This window comes from Pseudophryne corroboree, chromosome 8 (assembly GCF_028390025.1).
Source record: "Pseudophryne corroboree isolate aPseCor3 chromosome 8, aPseCor3.hap2, whole genome shotgun sequence".
NCBI lineage: Eukaryota > Metazoa > Chordata > Amphibia > Anura > Myobatrachidae > Pseudophryne > Pseudophryne corroboree.
In genome coordinates this window covers 169844115-169856151 of record NC_086451.1, presented here as the reverse complement: position 1 = coordinate 169856151, position 12037 = coordinate 169844115, and the positions used below count along the sequence as shown (strand labels likewise).

At 47.3% G+C, this 12037-nt stretch overlaps 1 long non-coding RNA gene across 1 annotated transcript in view; it reads right to left on the bottom strand.

The window, feature by feature from the left end:
• LOC134947585 (uncharacterized) overlaps positions 1-11143 on the bottom strand; it is a 254924-nt gene extending 243781 nt beyond the window's left edge. The window contains exon 1 of the long non-coding RNA XR_010182638.1: positions 11001-11143. This is a non-coding gene — a long non-coding RNA (uncharacterized LOC134947585). The remainder of the gene's footprint in view (positions 1-11000) is intronic.
• Positions 11144-12037: the final 894 nt, after the last annotated feature.

The following is a 12037-nucleotide window of genomic DNA, read 5'->3' as shown; positions in this document are numbered from 1 at the left end:
ATGAATGTGGTGTCTCCACCGACAGCTGATTGGATGGATATGTGGAATGTTTTAAATGCTAGTGTAAACTCATTGCACAAAAGATTAGACAAGGCTGAAGCTTTGGGACAGTCAGGGTCTCAACCCATGCCTGATCCTATGTTGCAGGGACTGTCAGGGTCTCATAAGCGCCCACTATCCCAGATTGTTGACACAGATACCGACACGGATTCTGACTCCAGTGTCGATTACGATGATGCAAAGTTACAGCCAAAATTGGCAAAATCCATTCGATATATGATTATGGCAATAAAATATGTTTTGCACATCAGAGAGGAACCCCCTGTCCCTGACAAGAGGGTACATATGTACAAGGGAAAAAAGCCTGAGGTAACCTTTGAGGGGGTCACACGAGCTGAACGAGTTATGTGAAAAAGCTTGGGAATCTCCAGATAAAAGACTGCAGATTTCCAAAAGGATTCTTATGGCGTATCCTTTCCCATCAATGGATAGGTTACGAGGGGAATCCTCCCCTAGGGTGGACAAAGCATTAACACGCTTATCCAAGAAGGTAGCCCTCCCGTCCCAGTATACGGCTACCCTCAAAGAGTCTGCTGACCGCAAACAGGAGATTACCCTGAAGTCCATTTATACACATTCAGGTACCTTACTCAGACCGGCAATTGCGTCGGCCTGGGTGTGTAGTGCTGTAGCGGCATGGACGGTTACCTTATCTGAGGGGATGGATACCATAGATAAGGATACTATTTTATTGACCCTGGGGCATATAAGAGATGCTGTCCTATATATGTGTGTATGCAAACTACAGGTGGTGCTGCAGGGCTCACACCCTTTTACTTGTCTTGTAGAGCAACTCTGGAGCTGTTACTGGGTCCAGCTGCTGCAAGAAATCAGCTTGAATGCTTCAGGGGCTGGGGCATGGCCAACATGAGCCCACACTGATGGGGGGTGGGGGTGTATAAAGCGATTTAGGTGTCATCCAAGCGCAACCCCACAAAGGCCGCCATGCCCTGCGTGACCCTTTTCGCTTTTCATATGCAGACGAGGGTTGCAGCCAACTATGTCCACTGCTTGGATGACATCACCATATGCAAATCCATCTGCTGCAGGCCTTCCCCCAGGAATGCTTGCACTAGTTGTTGCATTTGATTTGTTGTTTGGGGGTGCTTCAGTATTAGGCAGCCTTCTGCCCTCCCACATTCGTCTGAAAATGTGTTCTCCCTGCAGTTGTTGTCCCCAGATGAGAGTTCCCTTGTGCTGCCTCAGTTGAATCTCCTTAACTTGACAGGGGTGTGCCCGAGCAGCCGCCCTCCACAGCCCTATCCCAACACATACTTATCTTGCATATGAGATCTTTTGATCATGAAGATAGTTCTCAAAGGGTGAGGTTCATCCATTACATTTTAAAGTAGGAAGGTACAAATTACATATTCAAATTACATATATGTGCTGGATTCAAATGTTTTCCCCCCTTCCTTTCTCAATTGTGCCCATCAGCAGCTATTCTAATGTTGCTGCCAATGGGTGTGACACATTCATTTCTTCTGTGGGGCATACTGGACTCCACAAGGATTCACATTGGGGTGTAGAGTAGGATCTTGATCTGAGGCACCAACAGGCTCAAAGCTTTTGACTGTTCCCAAGATGCTCAGCGCCCCCTCCTCTATAACCTCGCTTCCATGAACAGGGAGCTCAGTTTGTAGTTGGTGCCTTCAGTAGCAGGCCACTTAACAGGGGGCTGCCTCAGGCAGCCTATTCTTAGCTATTAATTTTGGCAAGAAAAGAAGAACTTTTTTTCATAAGAATCTACAAGGGCTGCAGCAGGCTAGGTCTAATAGACTTCTTTACTGCAGCTCCATCACTCCCAGTGGCGCAGTATACTCCCGTGCCCCGGTTGCTGGGTCACTGCAGCGGAGGCTCCGGTTTCTTCCTAAGGTCAGTCACACACACACCACCCTCCGGGATCACGAGGCCGCTGATGGGGGCGGGCCGTGTGCGCACTGGCGTGGACACTGATTACTGGGCAGCCGCTCCACTAGCCACCAGGGACAGTTAAGGAGCACAGCTCTGGGGTTTTTTCTCCTATATTAACCCCATTTTGTACTACCCGCAGTGCATTGTGATAGGTAATGGGGCCTGATTCAGGTTGGATCGCAATCCAACTGCAAAAACTGCTAAGAGCATACGCATCCGCCTGCATTTTCTGCGGCACCCCGCAGATAATGCGATCGCCTCTGCCTGTGAATCGGTGAAGGGGGGGGGGGGGAGCGGGGTCAACAACACTCCATTTCCAAGTCGGAGATGGAGCGGTGCGGGGGCACGGTTTCAAAATGGGGTCGGCAACGGAGAAACAGGAGGTGTGGTCAGAGCAGCTGCATGACATCACATGGGCCGGACTCTGCCAGTGGAGCCCCAGCGTCATGAGGTAGATTTTGTAGAGGCCGGGGAGGACTTCTGTTCCTGGGAACTAGCTGTGTTGTGCAGCTTTATTCCTCTGCCCCTACCTCTGGCAAGAAAGGACGCACCTCGCACTTTCTTGTTTCTTTGTGACCGAAAGGACTGCATTTGATAATGCGGAGCTTTCTTATGCTGTGAGGGAACATAAGGTAAAAATTTGATTTTCCAACTGTAGCTGTGCGTGTTAATGCTATGTCCATCCTAGGGGAGGATTTCCATCGTAACCTATCCGTTGATGGAAAAGGATACGCCATAAGAATCCTTTTGGAAATCTGCAGTCTTTTATCTGGAGATTCCCAAGCTTTTTCACATAACTCGTTCAGCTCGTGTGACCCCCTCAAAGGTTACCTCAGGCTTCTTTCCCTTGTACATATGTACCCTCTTGTCAGGGACAGGGGGTTCCTCTGTGATGTGCAAAACATCTTTTATTGCCATAATCCTATATCGAATGGATTTTGCCAATTTTGGTTGTAACTTTGCATCATCGTAATCGACACTGAAGTCAGAATCCATGTCGGTATCTGTGTCAACAATCTGGGATAGTGGGCGCTTATGAGACCCTGACAGTCCCTGCAACATAGGATCAGGCATGGGTTGAGACCCTGACTGTCCCAAAGCTTCAGCCTTGTCTAATCTTTTGTACAATGAGTTTACACTAGCATTTAAATCATTCCACATATCCATCCAATCAGGTGTCAGCGAGGACACCACATTCATTTGCTCCCAATCCTCTCTAATATAGCCTTCTTCCTCAGACATGTCGACACACGTGTACCGACACACCACACACACAGGGAATGCTTTTTCTGGAGACAGTTTCCCCACAAGGCCCTTTGGAGAGACAGAGAGAGAGTATGCCAGCACACACCCCAGCGCTATATAACCCAGGAATAACACAGTATCTTAATGTTTGTCCAGTAGCGCTGCTGTATGTAATTTGCGCCGAATTTTGTGCCCCCCCCCCTCTTTTCAACCATCTTCTCTACCGTGGTATAAGCAGGGGAGAGTCCGGGGAGCTTCCTCTCAGCGGTGCTGTGGAGAAAAAATGGCGCTGGTGAGTGCTGAGGGAGAAGCCCTGCCCCCTCGGCGGCGGGCTTCTGTCCCGCTTAAACTGTAAAATTGGCAGGGGCTCATACATATATACAGTGCCCAGCTGTATATATGTTATATTTTTGCCAAAAAGAGGTTTATATTGCTGCCCAGGGTGCCCCCCCTGCACCCTTACAGTGACCGGAGTATGTGAGGTGTATGGGAGCAATGGCGCACAGCTGCAGTGCTGTGCGTTACCTCAGTGAAGATCATGAACTCTGCGGAGCCCGTCTATCCCCATGGTCCTTACGGAGTCCCCAGCATCCTCTAGGACGTTAGAGAAACTAGGATTTTAATACCTACCAGTAAATCCTTTTCTCTTAGTCTGTAGAGGATGCTGGGCACCGTCACAGTGTGTACTGTGTTTGCAGTTATTAAATGGCCCTTAACTCCAGAACATTTATGTGGAGACAACTTTCCTGACTTGACCATCTTCCTTGGACGTTTTCCCCCTGTGTGACTGCTCCCCAGCCTCGGAGGGTTGCATCTGTGGTCCCTAGGATCCAGTGCTGGATCCCGAACCATCGCCCCTCTAGGAGGTGAGAACTGTGCAGCCACCAATGGAGTGAGATTCTGGTCTTGGAAGACAGGATTATCCTCCGGTGCATGTGTAGGTGGGATCCGGACCACTTGTCCAACAGGTCCCACTGGAACACTCTGGCATGGAACCTGCCAAACTGAATGGCCTCGTAGGCCACAACCATCTTCCCCAGCAATTGAATGCATTGATGGATTAACACTCTTGCTGGTTTCAGAATTTGTTTGACCAGACTCTGGATCTCCAGAGCCTTTCCACTGGAAGAAAACCTCTTCTGTGTCCAGTATCACTCCCAAAAACAACAACCGCGTCATTGGGACCAACTGCGATTTTGGCAAGTGTAGGAGCCAACCATGTTGTTGAAGAACTGTCAGGGAGAGTGCAATGTTTTGCACCAACTGGTCCCTGGATCTCGCCTTTATCAGGAGATCATCCAAGTACGGGATAATTGTGACTCCTTGCTTGCGAAGGAGAACCATCATTTCCGCCATCACCCTGGTAAAAATCCTCGGAGCCGTGGACAGACCAAACGGCAATGTCTGAAATTGGTAATGACAATCCTGAATTGCAAACCTTAGGTAGCTTGATGCAGTGGCTAAATGGGAACATGTAAGTAGGCATCCTTTATGTCTACCAAAACCATGAAATCTCTTTCCTCCGGACTGGAGATCACTACCCTGAGAGATTCCATCTTGAAATTGAATTTCTTTAGGAAGAAATTGAGGGATTTCAGATTTTAGATTGGTCTGACTGAGCCGTCCGGCTTCGGGACCACGAAGAGGCTTGAATAAAAACCTTCTCCCTGCTGACTAAGGCCAATTTGAACAATCGGTGAGGGGGAACGTCTTGAAACCCCAGTTTGTACCCTTGGGACACTATTTGTAAAACCCACGAGTCCAGGTCCGAATGAATCCAGAACTGACTGAAGAGTTTTAGACGTGCCCCCACTGGTGTGGGCTCCTGCAAGAAAGCCCCAGCGTCATGCAGTGGATTTGGCAGAAGCAGAGGACAATCTCTGCTCCTGCGATCTTGAAGAGGCTACAGACCTCTTCCTTCTCCTTCCTCTACCTGCAAAGAAAGGGGAATCTTAACTTCTTGCATATCTATTGGGCCAAAATGACTGCGGTAGATAATGATGCATCTTCATCCGTTGAGAGGGAACATAGGGCAAGAAGGTTGACTTACCTGCGGGAGCTGCCGAGATCAAATTAACTAGGCCGTCGCCAAACAAGGCTTCACCTTCATAGGGAAGAGACTCCCTTTCTTCTTGGAGTCAGCATCAGCATTCCCTTGGTGAATCCACAATGCCCTCCTATCCGAGACTGCCATGAAATTGGCCCGTGAACTCAAGAGTCCTATATCCCTTGCAGTCGTAAGTATGCTGCAGTGTCAACAGGCCAACTAAACCCTCCCCCCTCCTTTTACCCCATCACTTTGTCCAGTCCCTGTGGTCCATACTGTATTGCCATTATTATGCATGTTGCTGTGCTGGCCCTTTTCTGAATGTCCCTGCCACCGCCACCGAAGAGCTGGATAGCCCAGTATGAAAACCACCTGCCGGCCTCACTGACGGTCCGAGTCAAAGGCTCCATTTTTTTTTTAAAGATCCCTCTGCCAAGTTAAGGGGGGCTTAAGGGGGCCCCAGAGATATCAGTGTACTGGGGCCCAAGATTTCTGTTGCTGGCCCTGACCCTCAGAGGGCGTATCTACCCCTTGGCCAGGATGTCACTTGCCAGGAGCACCATCCAGGTTTCAGTTGGGGGATTAGAGTTCATACAGTAATTAAATGTTTTCATATTGAGAACTACATCTCCCAGCATATACAGTGTGCTGGGGATGCTAACAAGCTTTATTTAAAAGTTTAAAAAACATTGCTTTTATAATTGCAATGGTTAAAAAGGGAGAGCTATAAATCAATTTATCAGTGAATGATCGCAGTTTGAGCCGTTACATTTTACTGAACCACCTATCCCTCCACACTCACTACCTGTCCTCAGGATACATTTACCACCCTGGCAGACGGTATACCGGCGGTCATTTGACCGATGTTGGAATCCTGACACCACTTGGGAGACTGGTGCCGGCACACAGACAGCCAACATCCCGAAGGTGAGTATTGGAGGGAGGGTTAGGAGTCGGACCAGGGGAGGTGGTGTAAGGGAAGGCACTAGGAGGGGGGGGGGGGGGTAGCCCTAGCTGCCACCCCCTGAGGGTTAGCCCTATCCGCCACCCCCCCAGAGGGTTAGTATTAGGATTGGGGATCATGTGACCTCTGGAATCCCGAGCGCCGGATGCCATACCCAACCCCCTTTACTTTTTCAGGCATTTCTATCTCTCCTCTCTCTATGGTGTTCCAATTGCCCACTTTCCCTTGTGCTTTACTCTCTCTCTCTCTCTCTCCTTTGTTTAGAGCATCAGTTTCTGTAGTCCACTTATACCCTTATTTTTTCCAGTGTTTCACTAACTCTCTGATGTAATGAGGATGTATGGTCTAGAGGGATCAGTAATGCATTGTACTGTATAGAGGCGTCAGGGATGTGGCGTAGGGAATAGAGGCGTCAGGGATGTGGCGTAGGGAATAGAGGCGTCAGGGATGTGGCGTAGGGAATAGAGGCGTCAGGGATGTGGCGTAGGGAATAGAGGCGTCAGGGATGTGGCGTAGGGAATAGAGGCGTCAGGGATGTGGCGTAGGGAATAGAGGCGTCAGGGATGTGGCGTAGGGAATAGAGGCGTCAGGGATGTGGCGTAGGGAATAGAGGCGTCAGGGATGTGGCGTAGGGAATAGAGGCGTCAGGGATGTGGCGTAGGGAATAGAGGCGTCAGGGATGTGGCGTAGGGAATAGAGGCGTCAGGGATGTGGCGTAGGGAATAGAGGCGTCAGGGATGTGGCGTAGGGAATAGAGGCGTCAGGGATGTGGCGTAGGGAATAGAGGCGTCAGGGATGTGGCGTAGGGAATAGAGGCGTCAGGGATGTGGCGTAGGGAATAGAGGCGTCAGGGATGTGGCGTAGGGAATAGAGGCGTCAGGGATGTGGCGTAGGGAATAGAGGCGTCAGGGATGTGGCGTAGGGAATAGAGGCATCAGGGATGTGGCGTAGGGAATAGAGGCGTCAGGGATGTGGCGTAGGGAATAGAGGCATCAGGGATGTAGCGTAGGGAATATAGGCATCAGGGATGTACTAGCAGGTATATAGAGGTCAGTGTACTGTAAAGAGGGGTCAGTAATGCAGTGATGGTTATAGAGAAAGGTCAGTGATGTAGTGTAGGGTATAGAGGGGTCAGTTATGTAGTGTGGGGTAAAGAGGGGTTAGTAAAGATACTAAGCTGAAGTACTTAGAACACTTCTTGAATTAAGACACAACCTGCAAGAAAAAGTAGGCAATATGGGTGAAAAGGCAAATGTCAGAGGTCTGATACAAGTGACCAGCTCCATACCTTGCACCACATAGCGTTATGTTAAACTGGGATATGTTCTTTTTTGGTGTGTGTGGGTGTGTGTGGGTGTGTGTGTGTGCCAAAGGCTGCCTGCCTTATTGCTCCTCCCCCATCCGGCTCCCAAGCACCTGTGCTGCCCAGTGATCCAGGAGCCTGCTGCTAGGAAGAAGTGGCCGAGCTTCAGCAAGCGAGTCTGGAAACTGGCGGAGGAAGTCATGATAACCAGATAATGGGGAGTGGAGAGCCAGTTCCAAGGTAATACTTTATACAGCTGGTTGAGATCCTGGTCGGTGGATATGGATTCCAAGAAAACCCTGGAGGTGCTTCCTTTCAAGGGAGACACTCTCTTTGGAGAAGACCTCAATAAGATTGTAGCTGATCTGGCTACTGCTAAAACAACTTGCCTACCTAGTATGACTCCTACCACGCAGAAGGCTAAAAGTACTTTTCCTTGGCCCTTTCATCCTCCAGGTAAAGCGTACCCATGGTCAGGCATACCCAAAGCAAGCTCATGCTTCCAGACCTGCCAAGCCCAGACTTAAGCAAGCCTGGGCTGCCCGTCAGCCTGCTTCCAAAACGGACAAGCCTGCCGCATGACGGGGCGGGCCTCCCTCTGGGGGATCCCAGGGTGGGGGGCCCGACTTCTAGGTTTGGCATAGAAAGGTATAATTCTAAGATAGAGAATTCTATTTGGAGCTCACCTTGTACTTTGTGAAGAAATAATCAGCATTGTGGCTGAGCAGATACATGTAGTGTGTGGCTGCAAACTGCATGGATCTGCTGCGTTGCAATGCTGATACTTTTTTTTTTCAAAGTACCAATAGCTTCATATAATGTTCACAATTTTTATGCAGGATCAAATAGCTCAATGGGTAGGGTGTTTGATTAGAATTCAACAGGTTATAGGTTTGAATCCTGGGTATTGTAGTTTGAGATGTGTTATTTAATAAAGCATGTTATTCTGACTGCCGGCATCCTATCACCTGGGATATCATACTAAATAAATGGAGTTGATCAATTTTTTTTTTTTTTTATTAAACTAGGGACAATTTCCAGATACTTTTATTTATAACTGAGATTGCCCCCTGGAACTTCACATCAGTTGACAACTATGCATGAGTGGGCAGTGCTTGCCCTGGATCTGCCCACCCATTTGTGTGCCATCATAAAAGAAAGCATAACTGACAGTTATCCTGGGCGTACACTACACAATTATCTGTCAGGCTATCTATCCAGTCTGGATGGATGGAATAAAAATCTGGTAATGTATAGGAGCAAATGTCGATTAACCATTTGCTCCCAAACACTAGAAAAGTGGTCAAAAATGGTCATTACACAAATTGGTTAAACCCAAAATTTAACCAATTTGTTTAGGGGACCATTTTTGTCCATTTTCTAGTGTTTGAGAGTAAATCGTTGATGGTCATTTGCTCACATAGATAACCGGATTTCTATTCCAATCAGCCAGTGTTGGAGAGATGGTCTGCCAGATTACATAATGCATACCAGAGCCATAACTAGACTTTTTAGTGCCCTGTGACAGAGAATTATATGCCCCCCCCCCCACTATTTTTGCAATATGGACAAAAGGCGCATGCCTCGTGGGGAAGGGGCATAACAAGATTGGTCTCAGAGAAAGCACATGAGATATGAAGATATATCTAGTATACTTGACACTCAATGGTTTGTGGTATTGCCGGGGGGCCCTCCTTAAATGCATATACAGTCACACATGGCTTGCTTGTGCAAATGGCATATCAGCAGTCAGCACTAACTGGTGACATGCCATTTGTACAAGTAAGCCATGTGTGACTAATATATAAACACACTTTATTAAATAACACCTCAAACTACCATACCCAGGATTCAAACCTATAACCTGTTGAATTCTAATCAAACACCCTACCCATTGAGCTACTTGATCCTGCATAAAAATTGTGAACATTATATGAAGCTATTGGTACTTTGCAAAAAAATATTATTAGCATTGCAACTCAGCAGATCAATGCAGTGTGCAGCCACACACTCCATATATCTGCTCAGCCACAATGCTGATTATTTCTTCACAAAGTACAAGGTGAGCTCCAAATAGAATTCTCTAGCTTAGATTATACCTTTCTATGCAAGGGTAAATAGCTCAATTGTTTGACTGCAATGCCACAGGAAATGGTTTGGATCCAAGACAGTGTGACTGAATAATAAAGAAACCTTAAGATGAGTTCATGAATGTTGTAAAAGTATTAGTGAGAGAAGGGGTCAGGAGCATGCTAGGCTGCAAAAAATAAGGTAGGCTGCAAGTGAAAGTAATGATCTCCTATATATTTTCCCAGATCTGTCACTCTGTGTGGCTAACTCTGGGGGAAGTCACATCAATGGGCGGAGACGGCATCTGCAGGACGATACACCAGTGCCAGCAGCAGACCGTAACAAAGTGACAGATTAGGGAGAATATATAGGAGGTAGGGAGGTGGCCATGGTACATGGCTGACCAAGGGACACTAGCTCATGTACCCCTTTACCACTGAGGCTAGCCACCAAGGATGGACCGGTCACCAGTGCACATGCAATAACCTCTTCTGCTGCCCTCTTTGCAACTCAGATTGCCCAGTGCTCCCCTTCGCTAACAGTCCACAAAGTTTCCCCATCTCACGATCTGCCTCCTCACCGCCACTTTCATCTCTACAGCACACGCGCATATCATACAAGATCCCATCATGCGTACGTAGGTCTGAAATGCCAGAGGGAGGTTGGGGGGAGATTGGCATGCGCCAGCAACACCACACAGCTCACTGTGACCACAGTGGAGAGGCGCTGCAACAGGACAATACACCAACCTCGGAGCAAGGAACTGCGTCGGTCAGGAGGAGAACTATTTCAATAGCATAAAAAGGTTAGTGCGTCCCACCCTATGGACACCAGACTCATCAAGTCACTGTTGCCAGAGTCTCATACAATGACTCTGAACCTCTAAGCACACTATTTGACTGTCCACACCCTGCTGTGCCTATTACCCATCTCCTCCACCACCCTCAACACTGACCCACACATCATTCACCCACAAAGATACAATAAAGGTAGTTTGGATAAATTAGCTAAATGAAATGGATTTAACCAATTTATCTAAATGACCATTTTTGGATGTTTTCCAGTGTTTTGGAGCAAATGGTCAATTGTCATTTGCTGCCACATATTAGCATAATTTTGTTTCAACTAGAAAAAAAAAAATTGGACAGATAATCTAAGTATGGATCCAGTTTAAAGGTCCGTATTCACGGCCCGATTTTGGGGAGATGTGTGCTGAGCGAACTGCTCAGCACACATCTCTCCCCCCGCTCAGCACAGCGTGATGTGTGCTGAGCGTACGGGGGGTGGGGGGGCGCTCATTTCACCCCCTGTGTAGGGCATTCTGTGTGTATCCAGCTTAACAGGTGTGAGCATCATACAACTACTGACTTGCGAGTAACTATACAGCAGCTCCATACCTTGTGACTTGAAGAAACACCAGTTAACCCCGGGAATGCTGCAGTCAAAGCAACAATTCCTCTTCTTACATTCCGCTGCACTTATTGTGGGGTAGCCGCAATCCCTTCTGCTGTACGGTTCCACATTACATTGTTTCTTGTCACTTCCTGTTGATGCAGTAAGGAAACATCCAGGAATTACAGCAGCTTAGTTTTTTTTTTTTTTTTTAACTGGTGCAATTTAGCTAAAACAGCTAACAGGAAATTTCCACTTAAATGGTATTTTCTAATCTTATCTGACCATGACTAAGAATAAAGGATACACAAGATAAACTCTTATAGCTATGGACCTTATCCATGTTTAAGCTCCATCAAATCTGTAATTAATAGCACTACATGCTCCCACTCTACCACTGTACTGTATACTCTACCTGTGTTTTTAAGGTAAAAACACCATTTAACCCCAGTGACACTTGAATTAAAGCAGCAGCCTCTATAATAGCATTCTTTAGCATTAATCCCAGGAAATCTGCAATCTTCACGCTCTTTGATAGCCACCCTACATTGCTGTTTACTTGGATGGAGCAGAGAGCACAACATCAGGACATAGGAAATATTACAATGCATGATAAGAAAGGTGTGAGCTCTACAGCAAGGCCTCTAACCCTTTGCCAGTGCCAAATACATAGGGCTTAACTCAGATCTGATCACAGCAGCAAATTTATTAGCTAAAACCATGTACACTGCAGGGGGGGGGGGGTGTATAATATGTGCAGAGAGAGTTAGATTTTGGTGCGGTGTGTTCAAACTGAAATCTAAATTGCAGTGTAAAAACAAAACAGCCAGTATTTACCCTGCACACAAACAATATAACCCACCTAAATCTCTCTGCAAATGTTATATTTGCCCCCCCCCCCCATCCCTGCAGTGCACATGGTTTTGCCCACTAGCTAACAAATTTGCTGCATCTGGGAATTACAGCATCTTAATATTTCTTTTTACAGAAGGTTCAGCAAATTAAATTATTTAGTGAAATACTGTAATCATAACAGTTACAG